Genomic DNA, 14,836 nt, shown 5'->3' with positions numbered 1-14,836 from the left:
CTAACCCACTCCTCTCCAAGTTGTCAATCCTCCCTTTCCCTGCCCCTTTCCCCAGAACATTCCCTGTCATTCCTCTCAGCCTCCTCCCCTGCTTCCAGACCATTCCCTGTCTATTTAGTGAGGCTCAACACCCTATTGGTTACTTTGTGTTACTCCACTCCCCCGTTTCCCCTGATTGGTTTGTGCTATGTTAGTCCTGCCTTAAACTCCTCCCCAGCCCTACCCTCATTGGTTGCTGTTCCTACTCCCCTCCTCTTGAGTTCTGTATAAAACCTTTGTTCACCCTCTCCACAAGGTCTTGGGGCTCACCGAATAAATCCATCTTGTTCACCCCCAAGTCCCGTGTCGCCTCCCTCTGTTCCCGCGCCACCGACTGGGACAGCAGAGCACCCCGGGGGGAGCGGCCGCCCGTTCTCTTCCCTCTCACCGCCCAGCACGCCACCGCTCGGGGTATCGCGGCGAGGGGGGGCGCATGCCGCGCCGCGACACTCCAGTGCCGCCAGCAGGGCCCCAGCTGCCGCCACACACCCCATGGCAAGGGCTGGGCAGGGTCTGACACCTCCCCCTCCCCAAATTCCCCTGGTGGGGGGCCCCGGGGGCGAGGGCGGGGCACAGGTGGAGTCCAGGTGAGGAGCTCTAGGCGCTGCGGGTCTGCCGGCAACTGAGGCGTCATCAGCGCTGTGCGCTCTGATTGGCTCAATTATTACAGTGCCTTCTCTGATTGCCTGAAGAGAGGCCCGGGAGTGCAGAGAAGGAACGGGACAGATCCCACTGGGGCAACAGACCCAGCCTGGGCACAGGGAGGGAATTTATTACCAACCAAACCACAGCAGCACAAGGAGAAGGGAAAGAAATCCCTCCAGCACCTTCCCCCCACCCAACGGGGATCACCCACAACAGGGTTATCCACTATGGAGAGACGGGGACATCTGAGTTTAGACCAAAGCCAATTTTATTGTGTGGAGCAGGTGTTTATACAGCGATTTACTGGTATATTGCTTATATAGGGCTCTGTTTTTGATAACAATTTCCCATTGGTTGCACATTCTTCGTGACATCAGGTCACCTGGGAAACTTATCACAAAGTCTCACACCATTTTGCCTGGCCACTTCTTGCCCAGGGAGACTTAAACTGTGTCTGTGTCTCCCACAGTTTCTGCTCAGTCAGGCCTCAGATATAGGGCCCCTTTATCAGCTCCATTGCTTTCCTCTCTGTTTCATTCCCCATACAGAGGCACCAGGGCTCTGCCCAACGGGGGTCACTGGGGATCATCCAGCCCGGATCCGCCCATGGGGGATGGAGCTGCAGCAGCGCACCAAGATCTTCCCTCACTCTCTTCCTTCACTACAAGCTCTTCCCTCATTCTCTTCCCTCACTCCAAGCTCTTCCCTCACTCGGGGCTCTCACAGGGCTTCCCTTAGTGGTGCATCTGTTGTAGTCTGGTCAAGGCTGAGTTCCTGGAGAAGCTCTCTCCGCACTCCCCACACTCACCCCGGTGTGGATGTGACGGTGGATGGTGAGGTTGGAGTTTCGCTTGAAGCCCTTCCCACAGTCGGGGCAGCGGTAGGGCCTCTCCTCTGTGTGAATCCGCTCATGTAGGAGGACACTGGAGCTGGTATGAAACCTCTTTCCACACTGGGGACATGCGTAGGGCCTCTCCCCGGTGTGGATGCGCTGGTGTGTTCTCAGGTCTGAGCTCCACCCAAAGCTCTTCCCACATTCCAAGCAGGTGTAGGGCCGTTCCCCAGTGTGGATCACCTGGTGCCGGATCAGCTCAGAGCTGTTTCTAAAGCCCTTCCCACACTTCCCGCATTCGTAGGGCCTCTCCCCAGTGTGGATCCTTTGGTGCCGAATCAGGTGGGAGCTCCGGATGAAACCCTGCCCACATTCCAAGCACTCATAGGGCCGTTCCCCAGTGTGGATCACCTGGTGCTGGAATAGGCTAGAGATGTCTCTGAAGCTCTTCCCACACTCCCCACACTTGTAGGGCCGTTCCCCAGAGTGGATCCCATGGTGCCGGATCAAGTTGGAGAAACGGCTGAAACCCTGCCCACATTCCAAGCACTCATAGGGCCGTTCCCCAGTGTGGATTACCTGGTGCTGGATCAGGCCGGAGCTCTGGCTGAAACCCTTCCCACATTCCAAGCACTCAAAGGGCCGTTCCCCAGTGTGGATCCTCTGGTGACGGATCAGATTTGAGCTCTGGCTGAAACTTTTCCCACATTCCAAGCACTCATAGGGCCGTTCCCCAGTGTGAATCCTCCGGTGCTGGATCAGGTGGGAACTCTGGCTGAAACCTTGCCCACATTCCAAGCACTTGTGGGGCTTCTCCCTGCCATGAGGCTTCTCCACCAGCTCTGGCTGGATCTCTGCCTGCCTTCCAGGCTCAGGGGAGCTCTTTCCTCCCTGCAGCTCCCTGGGCTGGGTTTGCAGCTCCACATGAGGGATCTCCGGGGCTTTTCCTCTTCCTCCATCCATCCACGCCCTGGAAATGAAAAATCCTGGTTTGGGGGAAAAAACAAGAGGAGAGCATCTTGGATTGGGCATCCCTCCTTGCCCAAGTTCATCTCAGTGTAGTAGATAGGGACAGGCGAACAGAAGATTTTGGGATGTGACGGAAAGCAAGACCCTTCCCCCCCCACCCTGCAACACGTTATCTATTACCCCCAGAACATGTAACTACACCTAACCCAGTAGTTTTCCATTCCTCACTAACCCTAGAGACCCTACCAACCCCCGCTGACGTAGCAAAGTCCCCCTAGGCTATATAACCCCATGAGATAAGATAATAAAGGCCATTTGACCATCCACCACATTGGTGTTAGCGCGTGTTAGTGGCCCAAGTGGCCTGTGTGAGACCAGGCTGCCATGCTGTTCCTTGCAACCAGGTCGCCTTGCCTCCCCTGAAGGCAACATATCTAGTGCCGAAACCCGGGAAGATTCACTCGGGTAGCGGGAGTCACCTGGACAGAAGACAGCGGCCAGGGCGGTGAGACCATATCCTCGGCGAGGGAGAGGTCCCTGGACCCGCGATCGTCATGGACGCCATCGCAAGGGTCGTGAGTGTGATTCATAAGCAGTGGGGTATTGAGTGCAAGCTCAAAGATTTTTATCTTGCTTTAGCAAGGGTGCTTGAGCTTGGGGCAATTGAACGCCCCGTGGATGTATTACATCCGGAGATATGGGAGAAATGCACAGCCACGCTGGCCGAGGACAAGAAATCCTCAGGCAGTGGCAGAAGCCTTAAGGCATGGGGCAAAGTAGAAAAAGCCCTGTGCGCAGCATTAGAAGATCAAGAGGCATGGAGCGCGGCGCACACGTGTTTGTTGGTTACACCCAAGATAGGGGTAGGAGCGACAACGCAAACCGCCCCTGAAGGCGATCCGCCCGGGAGCGGGGATCCGGGGGGGCCCGGCGCGCCACCCCCCTCCCTGGGCCAGAGCCCAAAGCTCCCCGCGGAACCTTCCCAAAAATCCGCGGGTTCCCCATCCATCCCGCCGCCGCTGGTCAGCGACCCGTTGCCGGAGGTGCAGCAGCACGCGGAATCCTTTTGGCAGAGGCTGGCAAAGGAAGCCAGAGATGCAGAAACTGCAGCTTGGGAAGAGATCTGACCCGCGCCACCCCCGTACCCCGTTCAAATTGGCGCCAGCGGCCAAGGAGAGGGGCGGGGCGCAGGCGGTCTCGGCGGGAAAAGCCCAGAGGCGCAGGGTTTTACGAATGCGCGTATGTGGGAGAAAGAGGAGGAGAGCGGCAGAGGGCACGGAGCCAATCGGCAGCCGCGCCTGACACTGCTACCAGTTAAGGGAGAAACTTCCCCCTGCAGGAGGCAGGGCAAGCCCAGGGGGCGGGAGCAGTGCCACCCCCGGGCGGAGGGGCGAGGTCGGAGCCGGACAAAAAGGCACCGAGCCCTGGAAATGCGCTGGCATTCGACTTCCGACTCGGAGTCCAACAGCAGCTCCGGCAGCTCGGAAGAGCTGACGGAAGCCGGCTGGGACTCTGAGACGGAGGAAACAGAGCCAACGCAATTTAAAACAAAACTGAGTAAAGCTTTAAGCCGCACCGAAAAGCAACCACAATACAAACCAGCACAGTTTACCGACTGGGGAAAAATAAGAATAGCCTGTGCTGAATGGTCCCCAGCAGCTGCCATCCAAGCCTTCCTGGTGAGGATCACCGGTCCGGGAGGGAACCAGCAGAGGGTATATACCCCGGTAAACCCAAAAGATGTACAGTCAATTGTCAAAGCCATTGCAGAAAAAGGAATCAATTTGGCCATGGTCTCTTTGGTAATGACAACTTGCTTCCCTTTGATATCAAACTAATAGGTCGCACGATACTTGATGGTGCAGGAATGATCGTGTTTAGACATGAATGGGAGGATAATTGTACAAAGCTACTAGCCCAAGCATCTGGTGCGAGGCAACCACTACACGGATCGAGTTTATCCAGGCTTATAGGAAAGCACAATATGATCACACCTCTGCAACAAGCCATGCAGATGCAGGCTGAGGAGGTCAGAGCGACCACTCGGGCTGCTAGGGAGGCTATCTGCGCAGCTTCTTGGGTTGTGGCCAAGCCGTTGCCATGGTCCACCGTGAGGCAGGCAGAGAGCAAAAGCTTCACACAGTTTGTGGATCGCCTGCAGGCAGCGATAGACTCCTCTACCCTGCCGGCAGAGGCAAAGGGCCCCGTGGTAGCTGACTGCTTGCGCCAGCAGTGCAACTCTGTCACCAAGGATATCTTATGCTCCCTGCCAGCTGGAGCCAGCCTGGCCGACATGATCAGACATGTAGTGAGGGAAGAGCATCTTACACCCATTCAGGCAGCTTGACCAGTGCCATGGCATGTTTCAAGTGTGGGGAGGCAAGTCACATCGCGGTGAGCTGTCCCCAGCCAGCACAGCAGCCCGCGGCGCCTCCACCCCAAGCGTACCCAAGAGGAGCCTGTTGGAGCTGCGGGAGGAAGGGGCACCTTGCTAAGGAATGCAGGTCCCAGCCCCAGGGAAACGGGAAAGGGAGGGGGCGCGCAGGCCGCACTCAGCCTCCTCCCACCGCGAATGCAAGGCGGCCCATCTATGCCAACCCCCAGTGGGGCGGGGCGCCCTTATACCCCATACCCCACAGGAGGCAGCCAGCTTCGTACCCCCGCCAGCGACACAATTGCAGAATTTCGCAACACAGCCTGCAGTACATTCACACCCACTACCACCGCAAGCAGCGCCTGTGCCGCAGGGCCAGCAGGAGACGCCCCAGAGCGGGACCCCTGGGTGGCCCTGGCCATGAAAATAGGGAAGGAGCCCCTGAAGGTGTGGGGGACATGTCGCCTTTATGGCAGCCAGGACCCCCACGTAATAGGGCTTCAGTTTTGGGCAGACACAGGAGCACACTGCTCGATTTTTCCCCAGGCACTGTGGCCCCGACACTGGCAATGCAAAGAAGTCCCCCCAGTGAACGGAGTGGGAGGGCCGTCCCGAGCTTGGAAAAGCACCCAATTGGTAGCTATAACACATCATACAAAAAAGGGACCAGAACAAACAGTAGCAATTCACCCCTACATTTTGCAAAACTCTCCACCCCTGATAGGAAGGGACATCCCCGCTATGTTAGGAGTCAGGATTACAAATTTATAATGAGGGCCACTGCCGTACACCCACTGCTGCCAATCAAACTGACTTGGAAATCACCAGACCCCATATGGGTCAAGCAGTGGCCCCTGTCAAAGCCTCGAATGGCAGCCTTGCTGGAACTGGTTAACCGCAAGCTGCAAAAGGGTCACATAGAACCCTCCACCAGCCTGTGGAACACCCCCGTATTTGTAATCCCCAAGAGATCTGGAGAAGGTTATCGTCTCATCCACGACCTGAGGGAGGTGAACAAGATAATCCAGCCCATGGGTCCAGTTCAGACACTGCTGCCTGCGAACTCAGCCATCCCCGAAGGGCAGCCATGTGCGGTGCTGGACATCAAGGACTGTTTCTTTTCGATACCCCTGCATGCTGAGGACAAAGAACGATTCGCCTTTTCTGTCGTGTTCCTAAACGGCGAGCGACCTAACCTCTGCTTCCAATGGAAGGTGCTACCGCAAGGTCTTGTGGACAGCCTGACCATATGCCAGATCACCCTGGACAGGGCACTGATGCCAGTCCGACATTCCCACCCTGCTGCAACCATCATTCAGTACATGGACAACATGCTCGTTGCCGCACCATCAGCAAGCCAAGTGGATCACCTAGTGTCCACAATCATAGAAACTCTCCAGGCCAACAGCTTTGAGATCGCGAACACGAAGATCAAGAGAGGACCGTGCATGACCTTCCTGAGAGTGGGGATCACAAATTCCTACATGACCCCCCCCAGGGTGAAGGTCCGCCAAGACATCAAGACAGTCCATGACATGCAGCGCCTTGTGGGATCTCTGCAGTGGCTCCGCAATGTCATCCTAGTTCCTCCAGAGGTCATGGACCCCTTGTATGACCTCCTGAAAGGAAAACACCCCTGGGACCCCAAGGAGCTGACACCACAAGCAACAGATTCTCTCGACTTCATTGAACGTCAGATGTCCACTGGCACACTTGCCAGGTGGAACCCAAGCGTACTGCTAGATTTATATGTCCACTTCACGCAGAAGGGAGGCGTGGGAGCACTGGCCCAAGGACCTTCCGAAAAATCCCAGCCGATCCAATGGGTGGTCCTTGGAAGACCAACTCGTGCATTTTCCTCAGGAATTGAATGCGTTGCTAACCTCATCATGAAAGGCAGGAAACTCACTCTGAGACACCTGGGGACTGAGCCAGCAAGAATCCACCTCCCTTTCCTCAAGCGACCAACCATGGAGTCAACCGCGATATCGGAGCACCTGGCCCTTGCTCTCATTGGCTTCGGAGGAAAAATCTCCTAAGCCACCAGACCACCTTGGACCCAGCTACTGACCATTGTCGACATAGACATGCCACCAAAGGTCGTGGACCGACCACAGCCAGGACTGATGGTCTTCACAGACACCTCCTCCACGACTTCTACTGCAGCAACAGTGTAGCAGGTAGGAGAAACATGGCATTGCGTCAAAACTTGTGACCCCACGCTGTCAGTGCAACAGCTAGAAGCAGCAGTAGTGGTCTTGGCGTGCGGACTCTTCCAAGATGAACACCTCAACATCGTGACAGACTCTATATTCATGGCAAAGCTTTGCCTAGCCATATCAAGACCAGGTGTGTCAACATCTGCAGTGGCCTCAATGCTTGAAGAGGCGCTCTCCTCACGACAGGGCACCGTGTCTGTCATTCACATCAACAGCCACAACCCAGTCAAGGGCTTCTTCCAGACTGGCAATGACAAAGCAGATGCTGCAGCGAAGGGAGTGTGGACATTGCAGGAAGCTCGTTAACTGCATGGGTCACTCCACATCGGAGCCAAAGCACTGGTGAAAAGATGCAGGATCTCGACAGCAGACGCAAGACACGTAGTGGCCACTTGCCCTCACTGCCAGAAGTCACCCCTATGGACCGGTGAGGTCAACCCAAGAGGTCTCAAGGCCTCAGAAATCTGGCAGTTGGACTTCACCTTTTGCGAACTGCTGAAGCCCCGAGCATGGCTTGCAGTGACAGTAGACACTTACAGTGGAGTGATCGTGGCAACACAGCACCTCAAATCCAACTCTAATGCCACAATCCAGCACTGGCTGACAGTTATGGCATGGCTTGGTATCCCCAAGCAAATTAAAACTGACAATGCTTCCAATTTTATCTCCAAATCAGTGCAAAAATTCGCCTCGGTGTGGGGCATCACCTTAGTACAGGGGATCCCATATAACAGCACCGGACAGGCCGTTGTTGAGCAAGCAAATCAGACCCTAAAAGCCAAGTTAGAAGTATTGGCAAAGGCAGAGGGCTTTGCCAATTACATTCCCTCAAGAGACCAAACGCGCATGCTGGCAACTGCGTTGCTAGCACTGAACCAATTCCCCAGGGGAGATGAGACAAATAGTCCCATTCGAAAGCACTGGGCCACCTGGACACTAGAAGAGGGCCCTCAGGTCATTATCAAAAACGAACTAGGCGAATGGGAACGGGGCTGGAGACTGGCGCTTACGGGACGAGGGTACGCGGCAGTCAAAAAAGAGGACAGAATCAGGTGGTGTCCACTCAGGTCAATCAAACCTGACCTTCAGAATGAAACTAATGAAAAACTGTGAGTTTCTGTTTGCAGGACATGCTCGTAGACCATCCCCGTGACACGTACACCCCTGTCCCAGAGGGAGATGATGGACCACCAAGCAGCCAGACAAAACCCAAGAGTCCCACACTGGTGAGACCCAGACATGCACAGTGTCTTTGTGTGATTTTGCTGTTGGGCTTTGTGGCTGGGGGGGCGAGCTGACCTAGGCCATTACCCTCATCAGCCATTCAGGTGGGTCATGCAACATCTTTCAAGTGACAAGGTGTTCAAAGAGGTCACCACAGCGAACACCCCATCCTCCATGTTCCACATAGCCGACCTATTTCCAGGACAACCAAAACTACGGCCCATTAACCCACATATCATACTCATGTACATATCTTACTGGTGCCCAGCGTCCAACCCAGGGAAAATGTACTGCGACTACCCAGGGTGGGGACATTGCAGATATTGGGGCTGCGAAACCATTGTTACAGATGCCAGACCATGGGGAGATGGGTGGCAACCGCAGGAGCCCAACAAATTTTTACAGTTCACCTGAGCACCCATTGGCTGTGGAGACCACAATGCACAACCTAGATATCGGGGATGTGTAAGTTATAACATGACCGTTCTACAGCCAGATCACCCTAGTTGGGCCGCGGGTAGAACGTGGACAGTGGTCCTCAGAGGACCGAGAAGGTGGGTGAATGTACGAATTATCAGGCTCCAACCACCAGCACCTCGACCAGTAGGACCCAATAAAGTTATCAAGAACGTGCTAAAAGGGAAAAACACAACCCACCCCAAAACCTTGCCCCCAAAGGTCACTGATACCCCAACTGGCCATGCGGATGCTCTCCAGATAGGCCGCACAGCTGAGTCAGACCCAAACCCAATCTTTCGCATGCTAGAAGCTACCTTTCTAACCCTGAACGAAACCAAACCAAACCAAACCTAACTAACTCCTGTTGGCTTTGCTATGATGTTAAACCCTCTTTCTATGAAGGCATTGCTTTAAATACCCCCTTCAGTTACTCCACAGCCAGTGCCCCCCACCAGTGCAGATGGGACACTCCCTGCAGAGGAATCACCCTGAGTCAAATCACAGGACAGGGCAGATGTTTTGGCAATGCAACTTTAGCAAAGCAGAAAGGCAATTTCTGCACTAAAGTTGTCAAGCCCAACAGAAAGATCAATAAGTGTGTGGTCCCATCCGCGTCTGGGATGTGGGTTTGCCAGCGACCCGGAGTAAGCCCTTGTGTGTCCCTTGCCAAATTTAATGACTCTATCGACTTCTGTGTCCAAGTTCTGATTATTCCTAGGGTCCTGTACCACTCGGACGAAGAAGTATACCACTTTTTTGAGGAACCCAACAGACTCCATAAAAGAGAAATAATCACAGGTATAACTATCACAATGCTGCTGGGCCTGGGAGCAGCTGGCACAGCCATGGGTGTCTCAGCCATCGCGACCCAACAGCACGGACTCTCTCAGCTGCAAATGACCATCGACGAAGACCTGCAGAGGATCGAGAAATCCATCTCCTATCTAGAGAAATCAGTCTCTTCGCTTTCAGAAGTAGTTTTACAGAATAGGCGAGGACTGGACCTCTTGTTCATGCAACAAGGAGGACTGTGTGCAGCCTTGAAAGAGGAATGCTGCTTTTATGCAGATCATACGGGAGTCATTAAAGACTCCATGGCAGAACTCCGAGATAGACTGGCTCAGAGAAAGAGAGACAAGGAAACCCAACAGAGCTGGTTTGAATTCTGGTTCAATCAATCACCTTGGCTTACCACTTTAATTTCCGCCCTGGTAGGTCCACTAGCAATACTGCTGCTAGCTGCTACCCTAGGACCATGCCTGCTGAACAAGCTGGTCTCGTTTGTTCAGGCCCATCTAGAACGGGTGAACATTCTATTCGTAGGCCAGCAATAAATGCTATAAACCAGAAACTGCGAGCACTGCCAGTCGCAGGAGCCTTCGAAACTCACCTTGCGAGAGTTACTCAGGTTTACCAAAGCCCTTTCCCTTACCAAGTTACAAGTTTGTACCTCACTCCAGTGCCTATATCTACGACTACTTCATTTTATTTATGAAGAAGAGTGGGGAGATGTAGTAGATAGGGACAGGTGAATGGAAGATTTCGGGATGTGACGGAAAGCAAGACCCTTCCCCCCTCACCCTGCAACATGTTATCTATTACCCCCAGAACATGTAACTACAACTAACCCAGTAGTTTTCCATTCCTCACTAACCCTAGAGACCCTACCAACCCCCCCGATGTAGCAAAGTCCCCCGAGACTATTTAAACCCATGAGATAAGATAATAAAGGCCATTTGACCGTCCACAACATTAGTGTCAGCGTGTGTTAGTGGCCCAAGTGGCCTGTGCGAGGCCAGGCTGCCGTGCCGTTCCTTGCAACCAGGTCGCCTTGCCTTCCCCTGAAGGCAACATCTCAGGAAGTCACTGGGAATCTCGTGTCTGTAAGAACCTCCAAAACACCAAAACTCAGCCCAAAAATCCTGCAAACTTCAAGACACAGATCAAAAACTCCACAAACATCACAACTCTGCAAAAACCTCCTCCAAAACATATTGGATTCAGCTGTCACATAAAACCAAAAAAACAATATGTAGCTCAGAAAGCTAAGAAACACCAAGATTCACCCCCTGAAAATCGTGGATCCCCCTCCACAGTCACCTGCTACATGTGGGGTGAGCAAACCTGGGGCTGGGGGGAGGCTGCAGACAGGGAGGGGTGAAACCTTCTGTTGCTTCCTCTTTCTGCTGCTCCTCCTCGTCCTGTGTCTCTACTCTTTCTCACACTCCTCTTCCTCCTGCTATTCCTCCTTCTCCCACACAATCCCACCTTCTCCTGCCACCTGAATCGTTCGACCATTCTGTTCCTCAAGCCTGCTTCTCCTTCCCTTCTCCTCCTGCCCCCAGGCCCAGCACCCACTGCCAGCTCCCTCTTCCCCCCACACCCACAGCATCCCAGCGCAGGGGCAGGGATGGAGCTGGGGCAGGTCGGGCTGGGGCAGCGCTGGGCTCTCGGCCGCTCCCGCCCGCACTCGGTCCCCACTGCAGCCGCTCCCGCCAGGACAGCGCGGGGGGGCCCGGCCTTGGCGCTGCCCCACTCCCACCTCCCCAAATTCCCCTCGCGGGGGCCATGGGGCTGAGGAGGGGGCGCAGGTGGGGTCCAGGTGGGGAACACGGGGAGCTGCGAGTCTGCCTGGCAACTGGTGAGTCATCAGCACCGTGGGCTCTGATTGGCTGAGCTCTGCCTGAGCGCGGGGGCTGCAGCACAGAGGGGACACCCTGCTCCAGGGGGGATGTCCCACAAACGGAGGAGCCCATGAAAGGAACAAGAGGATAGTGTCTTTACAAACAGATGCTCTGAATCTGCTCAGAGATAGGGCCAGTGACCATTATATAAGGAAGTGACAGGGGAAGCCATCAGTTTCAGAAAATGTTATCAGTTGATGACACAGACTGCTGCTCAGCCAAGGTCCTGCTCAAATAATGAACTTTCAGAAGAACGAAAAAGAATTAACAAAGCTGTGAATATCGTTTGTTATATAAAAGGGGGTGCATATGAAGGGGGTATGTAGTACCTGATTGGGAAGTCTGTAGCTCTCAGGTACTTCAGCCAATGGGGAAAGCAGAGGGAGATACGGCCAGAAGAATTAGGATGAAAAGGAGGCTGTGTCCTCCAACAATTGGAGAGATCCCATGGGGAATGTCCCATGGCCTCTCCCATTTTTAGAAATGAAATTACTTTTACAGGACTCCTCTGTCTTCTTTGTGGACAGAATTCTCTGCTGATGTCAATTTTTCCACACACCCTGGGGCTCATCCCGAATTCCTTCCACCATCTGGGGCAGTGGGCAGGGAGTGCAGCTGAAGGTGCCTCACCCACTTTGGCTGATCGGCTCCCTTGGCTGGCGGCAGCACCGGGGATTGATTGGGGACCCGGGAGTGACCAGGAGACAGATGAGTGACACATCAGGGGGGTCTGGGAAGAGTCAGCAGGGAGAGAGCACTGAAAATCTCATCAGTGAGTGCCCTGGGATCTTCAGGGAGTGAACATGGCAGGGCACCCATGGAGGGGAGAAAAGGGAAAGCCAGGGAGGGGTCCTGGCCAAAGGGATGATGATCCCAAAATGTCTCTGAAGGGTCCCTGTCCTGGGTTGTAAGATAAGCTTGTATTCTATTTGCCATCTGTTGAAGGCAAACCTGTTGAACAGGTTTTGCTATCTCTCCCAAAGACAATGTTTTGCCCCGTAGAGGCAATGGTTTGTTTATACACTATTGACTGACTCACTGCCGGGCTGGTAAATGTAACACCATCCTATTGTGAGGGGTCCCACCCAGAGGGGGAAGCCAAGCACTCTATTATTGTATAAAGGGGTAGCTTTTGGGGAGAGAGGCAGCTCGCTCTCTCTCTTCGCGGGATTCCCAGAGAAGCAGCTCTCTTCGGCGGCACTCGCAGCGAAGCAGCCGGAGCGCACTGAGGCGACAGCGGCAGAGCTCGGAGGCAACCCCGGCGCAGAGGAAGACCGGCCCCACTGCCACCAGATCTTCAGAGGAAAACTATACCCTTCTAAAGATCACCACTGCAGCTGCAATTCATCAACCACTGCAAGGGGAGCAATCATCCCAGCAGGACTGCTACTGGCACCCCGAATCCTCAGGTTCTGGACTTTTTCACTGGTTTTGTTTGTACCGATTGCATTTGCCTTTTTAAATTGTTGTCTAGTTTTCTCCTAGTAAAGAATTGTTACTCCCATTCCCATATCTTTGCCTGAGAGCCTTTTAATTTAAAGATCCTGGTAATTCAGAGGGAGGGGGGTTTGCCGTTCTCCGTTGCACAGGAGGCTTTGCCCTCTTTCACAGACTCCTGTCTTGTCGAACCAAGACAGTCCCTTGGGAGAATGCTGAGGTAGTTTGCACATTCCCCCAGAGGTAATTAAGGACATGGACACCCAGGGGGGCAATGAGGGAAGTGGAGAAGGTAACACGTAAATTTTAAGGAATTTAGAGATTTTAGTGGTGCTAAGATTTTAGTTAGAAATAACCCTTACTAGAGTTAATTAAAATAAATGAGTAAGCCTTGATGAAGTTAGGAGTTAGTAGTTAACTAATAATTGATTGCTTTTCAGCACAATGTTTAATTAGCTGGGTTTATAATGAAGAATATAGACACTGACAAATAGCTTTTAGGAACATAAGAGAATTGTGGGCCTCCTCTGTTCTGAAACCAATTGAACACAAGGAGTGGGAATGGGAGTTCTACCAGGAGTTCATTTGTCATATTTGCATTGAAAAGGTAGAAAGGTCAGAAAGAGGAAGACTTCATTTACTTCCTCCTTTTAAGACCCCTCCCCATGAAAGGGACCACAGACCCATTTCAAGGGACAAACTACGCATGCTTAATAGCTTTTGGAGTAATTAGCATACGAAGCGGGGAATGGGATGTACCAAAATTATGAATATGTATTTGTATTTTGAGTATTCTATACTTGTATGGATAAAAAAACTCTCTAATCACCTGCAAGGTGCGGTGTGTATTTGGGAGCTATCCCGCACACTGCCCGGCGTCGAATAAACACACACTTTCTAACTTTAAACTGTTAGAGAGGTTTTTGTCCATCACAGTTCGATATCGGTACTAATTCAATATTCATATTTTTTCAATAAATCATTTGGCGACTGCGGCAGGACTCTGCTCTCTCTGGCTGTGGGGCCAATGGGGGCCCGGGACCCTTCTGGGCGCCCACCCAGAAATTTCTGGGAAGAGGATCCTACAATCTCACTGACTACCTGGGGAAAGACCAGAACCTGTTGGAGCTATGGACAAGAGGTATGTTTATATTTGGGGGAAGGTACCTTGTTATATAAGCAGTTCAAAAGACACGAGAGACATCTCGTATCCCAGGTTGTGTAGTCTGTGTCTCGTAGAGGAGACACCAGTACCAGAGGTTTAGCAGTCTGTGTCTCATAGAGGAGGCAGCAGTAGCAGAGGTTTTGTAGTCTGTGTCTCGTAGAGGAGACAGCGGCTGTAGTGTTGTGGATTTGGATTGGAGCAGGGGTGGCTCTGGTCTCAGTTTGTAATTTAAAAGGTGCACCTTAGAAATCCATAATTTGGGTGGCTAGTTTGAATTTTTGGGACTCGAAGGGTCCTGTTGTGACAATTTGGGTTGTGGCCCCGAGTGCTGTATGTGTGTATTGTAACTGGATCCCTGTTTGTTTGGTGAGTTTGTGATTTTGCGTGTTTAGGCTGTGGAAAACTATTTGAGCATTGTATTTTGTGTGGTTTGTAAGAGTTAGTGTTGTGAGCATTATAATTTGTGTGATTTGGCATGTGTTATTAATTTTTGTAAGTGTGTTTAGGAGCTTTATGAACTTGAAGTTGTAAGAGGTGTGTGAAATTATTTGCTTTGCAGAGGAATACTGACTTTTGGGAGAGCAGACTGATTTAAAATATTTGCATTGTGCTTAGATTGTGTGTATTTGTGAGAATTTGGGCAGCATGTGCTTTTGGCTGTGAAAGTTTTATTTGGCATGTTGTTGGATGAAAAAGCTTTGTGAGTTGAATTTGTTTGTCTTATAGCTAGAGGGTGAAGTGAAAAGCCTAAACTACTTTTGAGATAGTCCCGGTGATTAGGAGGTCATT

General features: G+C 52.6%; 1 pseudogene across 1 annotated transcript in view; it reads right to left on the bottom strand.

Moving 5' to 3' along the window:
- Positions 1–930: 930 nt before the first annotated feature.
- The window catches only part of LOC110480643 (uncharacterized), a 57,699-nt pseudogene continuing 43,793 nt past the window's right edge, over positions 931–14,836 (bottom strand). Inside the window, exon 2 of the transcript XR_014950857.1 lies at positions 931–2,502. The product of XR_014950857.1 is annotated as an uncharacterized LOC110480643 (transcript). The remainder of the gene's footprint in view (positions 2,503–14,836) is intronic.

This window comes from Lonchura striata, chromosome 34, assembly GCF_050655825.1.
Source record: "Lonchura striata isolate lonStrDom1 chromosome 34, ASM5065582v1, whole genome shotgun sequence".
In the NCBI taxonomy this organism is placed as follows: Eukaryota; Metazoa; Chordata; class Aves; order Passeriformes; family Estrildidae; genus Lonchura; species Lonchura striata.
Note: the sequence above shows the minus strand (reverse complement) of the source record. Positions and strands in the feature narration are given on the sequence as shown.